Here is a 9,787-nt window from a genome sequence, read left to right as displayed (position 1 = left end):
AAAAAAAAAAAAAAAAAAAAAAAAAGAAGTCAACATCTGTTCTACTGGAGAAGTAAAGGCAAAGATCAGGACAATCAGAAATGCAACTGCCATTATATAGGGATAATATAATGGTCTACATATGAAACACAAGATAATTTTCATAAAAATTGTTAGAAATATGAACTAATCAGCTACTTTTTAAAAAAGATTTTCTTTATTTATTTTAGAGAGAGGGCTCACGCACAAGCAGGGGAGGGGGAAAGAGGGAGGAAGAGGGACAAGCAGACTCCATGCTGAGTGGGGAGCCCTTGGCCAGCTGGATCTTGCCACCCTGAGATCACGACCTGAGCCGAAACAAAGAGTTGAACACTCAACCGACTGAGTCATCCAGGCGCCCCTTATCCAGCTACTTTTTAAAAATCTTTTTTGTTAGCCATTCAGAAAAAGCATATAATAAATGCACAGTGTAATTAACTAAAGTAAGAATACTCATGTAGATACAAATCAAAACACAGATCAGGGGCGCCTGGGTGGCACAGCGGTTAAGCGTCTGCCTTCGGCTCAGGGCGTGATCCCGGCGTTATGGGATCGAGCCCCACATCAGGCTCCTATGCTATGAGCCTGCTTCTTCCTCTCCCACTCCCCGCTTGTGTTCCCTCTCTCGCTGGCTGTCTCTATCTCTGTCGAATAAATAAATAAAATCTTTAAAAAAAAAACCACACAGATCAATGTCAGCATCCAGGATCCCCCTCTCAGCTTCACTCTTTTCTGAAGACCATCAGATTTAACAAGAGTATGGGTGATTATATAGATGAAGAAACATCCCTGAAGCAATATATGAGATTATGAACTGTTTCTAATATTGAAGCACCGAGAAAGGTGGAGCAGTTCATCCTGAAAGAATCATTAGGTCAAGAATTCATCATTTATGATGAGGTGATAGGGTGGATAGTGATTTATAAGAAAAAGGTCAGAATTGATACAAATTGCCATAGCAAGGAGAGTGAGAGAGAACACCAGTAATTCTCAGCCTCTTTAGCTGAACCTGCACACCGTCCGCATGAATAAAATTACTTCATTTCAAAGGAACCCATTTGCATGAAAAGAAAAAAAGGGGTTTAAGAAATTTGTTCAATATTTTGGAATATGTAGCACCTTATAAAACCTAAGACCAATCTAAGCGGGCATTAGAGATGATGTCTGTATGCATGCCAAGAAGTTAACTCTTTACCATTTGTTATAAAAATCACAATATACATATTAACTTTTTTTTTAGGTTTTAGTTTTTTTAGTAATGTCTACACCCAACTTTCGGCTTGAATTTACCACCCTGAGATCAAAAGGTGCATGCGCCACTGACTGAGCCAGTGAGGCGCCCTGGCACTAACTTTTATATCACTAAATCATTCATCGTGATGTAATTGAGCATTTACTTCCGGCACAATATTTAGATTTTTAGACCCTCCCATACATGTACCCAACATTTGGATGCTTTGTCTTAGGTTCCTTTTTTACCATCCACATTTACTACCTGTATTTTATTTTTGATTCTGAAAAGGTAACTTTCTTCTCCATCAGCTTTATTGAGATATAATTGACATATAACAATGTGTAAGTTTAGGGGCACAATGTGATGACTTAATGCATGTATATAATGAGAAATAATTACCACAATAAGGTTAGGTAACCCTTCCTTTACCTCACATAATTACCATTTTGTTGTGGTGGTGGTGAGAACATTTAAGGTCTACTCTCTCCGCAACTTTCAAGTATACAACACGCTATTGTTAACTATAGTCACCATGCTGTACATTAGATCTCCAGAACTTATTCCTCTTATGACTGGAAGTGTGTACCCTTTGATCAAAGCCTCCTCATCTCCTGTACTCCCAAGTCCTCGGCAGTCACCAATCTACTCTTTGTTTCTAGGAGTTTGGCTTTTTTAGACTCCACATATAAGGGACAGCATATTTTTCTTTCTCTGACTTATTTCACCTAGCATAATGCTCTCAAAGTCCATCTTTATTGTTGAAAATGGCAGGATTTGCTTTTTTTTTAATGACTGAATAACAGTCCATTGTATCTGTGTGTGTGTGCACATGTGTATATAATCACATTTCTTTTTTCCGTAGAAAAGCAATTTTATTAATAAAGAAATATCACAATATTCTAAAGCAACAGACCACAAATACTGAAATTCATGAATTACTATACAAAATAACACTTCCATGTTTCTTTAAGTATAGACTATACCAATAAAATTGTTGTGTCTAATTCCTTTCCTTCATTATATTTAATATGATCCTCTGACTAATCACATTTTCTTTATCCATTCATATATTGATGAACACTCAGGTCGTTTCCATGTCTCAGTTGTTGTGAATAATGTTGCCTGAATATGAGGTTGCAGATATCTCTGTAAGATAGTGATTTCATTTTCTTCAGATAAATACCCAGAAGTGGGATGGCTGGTAGTTCTGTTTTTTATTTTTTCTTAATTTCAAAAAATATTTTTAAAAGTTGTTGAGGAACCTTCATCCTGTCTTCCACAGGGGCTGCACTCATTTGCATTCCCACCAACAGTGTGCGAGGGTTCCCTTTGTCTCCCCACCAGCACTTGTTAGTTCTTGTCCTTTTGACGACAGCCATTCCGCCAGGTGCGAGGTGGTAGCTCAGTGTGGTTCTGATTTGCATTTCCCTGATGATGAGTGATGGTGAGCAACCTCTCATGGGTCTGTTGACCATTTGTATATTTTCTCTGGAAAAATGTCTACTCAGTTCCTCTGCCCATTTTTAAAAAAATTTTTTTATTATATTCTGTTAGTCACCATACAGTACATCCCCGGATTCCGATGTAAAGCTCGATGCTTCATTAGTTGCGTCCTCTGCCCATTTTTAAATCAGATTATCTGTGCTTTTTTTAACCTTTGAGTTCTAGGAGTTCCTTATATATTTTGGAAATTAAGCCCTATCAGATATATGGTTTGAAATATTGCCCCATTCCAAAGGTTGCCTTTTCACTTTGTTGATTGTGGTAACTTTTTTCCTTACGTATTGCATACATTTTCACATTTTTTCTATTCCAATCTTTTCCCGTTCATCTGAAATTAATATTCAGATCCTTCCTGAACGCCACTCTCCAATTTCTGTTCAGACTCCTGTCTCTGAATGTTCTCAGAGCTGTGGTCCTGGATTCAGAAAAACTGCTCCAGAAGGGGAGCCCTTCTGCTGCTTTGAGTGTGTCCCATGTCCACTGGGGAGTTTTGCAATAAGACAAGTAAGATTCTAGAGAAATCTGATCCTTTGGCCACCAATATAATAAAATTAGAGTGGGTGAAGAGTCATCTTTAGTTTATTGGTTCAACTCTTCCTGGCATATAGAACAGCTCAGGGGAGAGAGTGACAACCGGGGATATTGAACTTGAGAAATGTAAGATACATGATATGAGAAGATAGAATTAAGTCTTACTCTCTGGCATCGTCTATACCAGAACAATCTTAAAATGTGGGGAAGTTCTTGGGGCGCCTGGGTGACTTGGTCAGTTGACCAGCCGACTCTGTGTCGGCTCAGGTCATGATCTCAGGGTCGTGAGAGCGAGCCCCACATGGCTCCGCGTTGGGCACAGAGCCTGCTTAAGATTCTCTCTCTCCCTCTCCTTCTGCCCTTCCAACCAGTCGTGGGCGCCTGCTCTCTCTCTCAAATAAATAAATAAATAAATCTTTTTTAAAAATGTGGGGACATTGTCCTGTTTCCCAACTCCCAATGAGTAGACAGCAGTAATATTCTACCAAATCAGTCCATTAATCTTTTGTTGAAGGGATAACTTTATAAAAGATTAGGAATCTCTCTCATGACAATGACCCTAAAAATCATTAGAGATTAAAGGACTTTAAATGGAATGGAAGATCTAAGTGTGGATTTAGATAGGGAACTGGGGAGAGAACATAGGATGACAGCTCCCTGAAAATGGAAGGCAGTCTCAGATAATTATGATGTAGAAAAAGTACATAACACCAAAAATTGTAGCTTGGGGACACCAAAGACCATCTTCTTTTGGCTCAACTTTTTTGGCGAGACGAATTCTCCTGGTGGCTTTGGGTTCGACCTAAAGTGTATCTAGTTGGGGGTGGGAGGAGAGGAGAAGAAGTAAACTTGGGGGATTATGACATTCAATGTCAGTTCATCAGTTGGTACAAATGTACCCCATTGGCGGGGAGTGTTGAAAATGGGGGAGGCTATGCACGTGTGCGAGCAGGGAGAAATTTCTCTACTTTCCTCTAAATTTTGCTTTGAACATAGAACTACTCTAAAAAATATAAAGTCTCACAAAAGACAAACAAACAAAAAACCAAACTACCACTCTTTCCCTCATTAATGCGTTCAGAAGTCTGGAGTCACTGAGGCCTTAGGCACCCCGGCACAGTGGCTCACCTATGCAATGTTTAGTGAGTGTGACACACTGTGGGAGCCAGTTTACTGACGTTCTGATTAGATTCCCACAATGACTTATGAGTTGAGTATTATTGTACAGAAAATAGAAGTTTAGTTCTAGCTTACACAAACTGAATATCTCTTATGTGCCAGGCATGTTGCTTTCACACTGTCTTATTCAATCCTCACCACCACTTATGAGATCATCGAGTCTACTATTTTCCTCATTCACTGTTGAAAAATTTGAAACTCGGAGCATATAAGTAACGCGCCCAAGTGCAGGCAACTAGGAAGCAGTGGTATCAGGACCGCAAAGCCCCGGGCTCTGAGCACTAGCTACACGGTTGCTTGGAAAATGTGGGAATGGCAGCAATATACAAAGAGAAAACTAAAACAATGCAGAAAATGGTAAAAGAACAGAAAACTGGGAAAGAGCGTAAGATTAAATACGGGAAAACAGTGCTAGTTATCTTTGCCATTTTTGAGTTCTAGAGGGGAGAGGAGACATGCTCCATGTGGCATCAGAGAGCAGAGTAAGCTGGGGCGAACGGGAGTAAATTTTTGTTTAAAGAACTTTTTTTTTTTTTAAGGTTTTAAGTAATCTCTACACCCAACGTGGGGGTCAAACTTAACAAGCCTGAGATCAAGAGTCACATGCTCTATTGACCAAGCCAACCAGGCACCCCGCTAAGTACTTTTAAGTGCAAGAGTTCCCTAACATCTCTAAGGGGAGATTTGGTAGGAGGTGTTTTCACGTGTGTGGGTTAAGGCTAGTGGATAACACTCTAGTCAGGTGTGGAAAGGATATGAGGAGTCAGAACTAGGTAAGTTTTTTGAATTCCCTTGAAACTCTCAGTTTTGATTCCAGGACTCTGATAATAGAAACCTGAATGAATTTGTCAAGAAAGTTGTGAACTTCTATAGTGCAAACCTGGAGCAAATGGGAAAATGTTCCATTGAAAAAAAAGAGCCACATTGCCACCTGGTGATCATAACAATTACTCTCTTTTACTCCCTGGTTTTTGAGTGTTTGAAATAAAACCCACTAATATCCATCAGTAATTAAGATATAAAGTTTCCTTAATCTGTTGACAACATTTTTTCTCCAATGCATTTATTTATAAGTAACATTTTTTTTTGTATCTACAGCCCCATAAAATTATCTGGTAATTTCTTTGCAATAATTTCCTAAGAAAGGAGATGTTGTACCAAAGAGTATTATTTAATTTGAAAGTTTTTGATATGCATTTCCCAGTTGTCCTTCCCAGAAACATTGTGCCAACATGCCATTCCACCAGCATTTTATAAGGACACCTTATTCTCTGCACCCTCGCCAATTCTGCAGAAAATCTTTAAGCTATTTCGTTGCCTATTTGAGTTTATTTGTATGGGGGTAGATACCCTCTTCTCTAAAGTTTGTAATTTTTGAATACTAGTTATGTTGAATATTCAAATATGCATTTTGTAAATTTGGTTTTTCTTTTCTGTTTGTCTTTTAGCCTGCCCATCTTTACTTGTTGATTTGAATGCACTCTTTATAAAATACAAAAGTAATACTTGATTTTAAAAACATGGAACACCATCATAGGCCAGGCATAGTGCTAGTAAAGCATATACGTGAAAATAGTTCAGATTCTGTAGGGGAGTTTTCCTCTCCTCTCCCTCTTCTTGACATGCAGTCACCAAAAATATTAACTGCCTATGTGTTAGGCACTGTACTGAGTGCTGGTGATACATCCGTGCCTCATCACTTGACCGTTCCCTTTTATACACTATAGGAAAGAACGGTGGTGCCCTTATCAAACTGTGAAACTTTATAGTGGTTCCAGGAATCTAAGAGACAAGATTTGTACTGGAAGATCAGAACTTCAATTCAGACTTTCAAACAACATGTGCCAGTTATGTGCCAGTTATTGCCCACAGTGAGAGATTTACCTAAGTGTATGAAAAATCGCCCATCTCAACATGGGCTGCCATTCTTGTGCACATTGGCGGGTCAAGCACGGTAGCTCCCACATGCGGTACAACTGTAAAACAAGTACTGCGCTTGTTACTTCCGATGCGTTATGTCTAACCTCTACTGCAAGTCTGAGTTGTGATTTTTGTTCCCATGTAAGTCATGTCAGGTTGGAGTAGTTCCCAGTAAACGAGGATGGTTTTTGCTGGTAGTGGAGAGGACACAGTAAGGAAGTTTGTTGAAGATAATAGAAAGAAAATGAAGTCAATAGAAATTCTGGCTCCAAAAAGAGTCCGTGTGTGACTCTCTCTCCAATGCAAGAGGGGGAAAAAGGTACAGAATGAGAACTTCAGAAAATTTCACTTCAAAAGCCATCAAAGGTGATTTATAGCCTTCATGAAAGACAATCTCTTTGACAAATTTTTCAATTTTTTTCTGCCTAAATTCAGAGTATTTTTTAAATTGAACTTATGATTAAACAGGGCACAATAAGCTAATGTTTGCCTCTTTTCATGTTCAAAATATCACCGATATGAAATAAGAAATAAAAAATAGGAATAAATCTTTAGAAGGATAAGAAAACATAAAAAGTATCCCATAGAGATTACAAAGTTCACATACAGATATCATGAACTACTTTATGACCATGTATTTGATGACTTAGATGACGTGTACTAATACCTAAAAAACACAATTTGCCAAAACTGATCCATGAAAACACAGAAAATCTGTGCAGATCTATTTACGAAAGTAATTGAGGGATGCCTGGGTGGCTCAGTTGGTTAAGCAACTGCCTTTGGATCAGGGCCTGATCCCAGGGTCCTGGGATCCAGCCCCATGTCGGGCTCCCTGCTCAGCGGGGAGTCTGCTTCTCCCTCTCCTTCTCCTCTCCTCCCTGCTCCTGCTCTCTCTCTCTCTAAAATAAATAAAATAAAATCTTTAAAAAAATAAAGTAATTGCATAAAAAATTAAAAATCATCCCATAAAGAAAGCTACAGGTCTAGATGACTTTCATGAGGAATTCTTCTAAACATTTAAGAAAGAAATAAAAATTCCCACAAATTCTTCCAGAGAATATAAAAAAGATGGTATATTCCCCACCTCATTTTATAAGGGCTGCATAACTTTGATGCCCAAACCTGGTGAGGACATTATAAGAAATGAAAACTATAATAAACCATGTTAACAAATGGAATCCATTTCTCTTTCTTTCTTTCTCTTTCTTTCTTTCTTTCTTTCTTTCTTTCTTTCTTTCTTTTTCTTTCTTTCTTTTTCTTTTTCTTTTTCCTTTCTTTCTATCCATCCATCTGTCTTTACATCTATCTATCCATCTGTCCCTCTATCTATCCAACTTATCTCATCTTGCCTTATCTATCTAATGGTATATCACAACTGTATTAACTTTATTTTCAGAATGCAATGTTGATTAACTTTTGAAAACAAATTATTGAAAACCATCACACTGTAAGACACAAAGGAGAAAAAGCATATGATAATCTCAAAATGTACAGAAAGTGCATTTGAGAAGGACTCTGAGTGCGTGTATTTATTTGGAAGATGAGCCCAGGAGACACAAGTGAGAAAAGTGGGCCAGTGAGACAAGTGTGGAAAGAAAGCTAAGAGGAGTGCACTAGTGAGTGGGTTGGCATGGGGAATTGGACACGCTCACTAGGGACTCTGAATGGTTGGGAAAAAAATGCCTCAGAATCAAACTAGCAGAGGACAGTATGCTGGTCCATTTATCCACCGACTGTTGCTCCCTGCACTTCCGGGATGCTCCTCCCAGCAGCGGATCGAGCTCCCAGGGTGCTTGAGAAAGCTTTCAGGCAGAAGAAAGAGATCCAGCCTCTTGATGTGAAAAGCATCCAGGGAAAATATCTATTGTGGTTACTGCTGAACTCAGGAGGGCCAAGGAAATATGGGGCAGGGCATCAAAAACCCACGCTACAGAATCCAAGAAGATAATGTAAGAGACAGGAAAATATCATGCACAAAAATTTGGTTAAAAATTTTAAGAGTTAACTAATTTTTCCTTGTCAAAAACACATACAAATGTCAAACTAAATTATTAGAAAACATTGATTTGAAAGGTCGTAGGGAGTAGCAGGAAATATATCAGCTTTAGAAATCATGTTTATTATTACTAAAAGAGTGGCTAAGATGGATACAAAGCATATTGTATAAACGGTACTACTGTTTTTTACCTGTGATTTTAAAAAACTAATTCTCACAACAGCCCAATCAAATTGTTAGGATTGCGGTTATCTTCCCATTTTACAGCTAAGAAAATGAAACTTATAAAGGTTCAGAAACGTGCCTAGGTCACACCTAGTAAGTAGCAGAACTAGGAGATGCTCTCACCAGCCTGACTCCAGAACCGGCGCTTTTATCCACAATGCTATACTACGGTTTGCTGTTAAAAAATTAAAACTACACAACAGCTAAGTGAAATAGAAAACAAGTATTAACATAATAGAGCTAAACCAAAACATACCATTGATTCCACTGAGTGTAAACAGATATTCTAATTAGAAGTCAAGAGTGTTAGGGGCACCTGGGTGGCTCAGTGGGTTAAGAGTCTGACTTTTGATTCTGGCTCAGGTCATGATCTTATGGGTCTGATCTCGGGGTCGTGAGATCAAGTCCCACGTTCAGCTCCATGCTGGGTGTGGAGCCTGCTTAAGATTTTCACTCTCTCCCTCTCCCTCTGCCCCACCCTCCTGTTCAGGCTCTCTCTCTTTCTCTCTCTCTCTAGGAAAAAAAAAAGAAGTCAAGCGTGTCAGATTGGATAAAATACTGAACTACATGTTCTTTATATGAGACATAACTTCAATACAAAGCCAACTAAAGGTGGAAATTAAATGGTCGGGGGAGGGAAAGTACCATATAATATCTATCAATGGAAAGCTTGGATCACTATGCTAAAAAAATTAGTCAAAGTAGACATTATAGAATAAAGAATTACTAGACATAGAAACTTTAGAATTATAAGAAGTTCAGTTTACCAGGAATATGTAATATTACTTCAGTCTAAATATCAGCAACCAACACACAGTGGCATGCTTCTATGTTGTGCGACAATGCGCTCATTTCCATTTCTAAATGAATACTGTAAAGAGGATAAAATATACCCCCTGGTTGGAAGAAGATTCTTTATGTCTTGAAGTAAAGGCAAGGCATTCTATTATGTGAACTCTGTGCCCCAGCTTAAGTTCTATGGCTCTGTGACTCTGCGTTTCCACGGCGGTCGAGTCTCTGCGTCTAATCCACAAGTCAGCTGCTGAGGCAGTAAATGTCATTGTCACAATCCTGTCCGGAACCTGCTGTGACAGGGGTGGACTTGTGTGGGTCCTCGTGTGGGAGAATGCACCTGCGGGGTGTCAGGCTGAACAACTTGGCAGAAGAGGACTTAACAG

The 9,787-nt window shown here is 38.9% G+C and overlaps 1 long non-coding RNA gene across 1 annotated transcript in view; it reads right to left on the bottom strand.

The window, feature by feature from the left end:
• LOC109489457 overlaps nucleotides 1-9,577 on the bottom strand; it is a 15,210-nt gene extending 5,633 nt beyond the window's left edge. The window contains exon 1 of the long non-coding RNA XR_004624268.1: nucleotides 9,377-9,577. This is a non-coding gene — a long non-coding RNA (uncharacterized LOC109489457). The remainder of the gene's footprint in view (nucleotides 1-9,376) is intronic.
• Nucleotides 9,578-9,787: the final 210 nt, after the last annotated feature.

Source organism: Ailuropoda melanoleuca, chromosome 3 (genome assembly GCF_002007445.2).
Source record: "Ailuropoda melanoleuca isolate Jingjing chromosome 3, ASM200744v2, whole genome shotgun sequence".
Lineage (NCBI taxonomy): Eukaryota > Metazoa > Chordata > Mammalia > Carnivora > Ursidae > Ailuropoda > Ailuropoda melanoleuca.
This window is presented reverse-complemented; position numbering and strand designations above follow the sequence as displayed.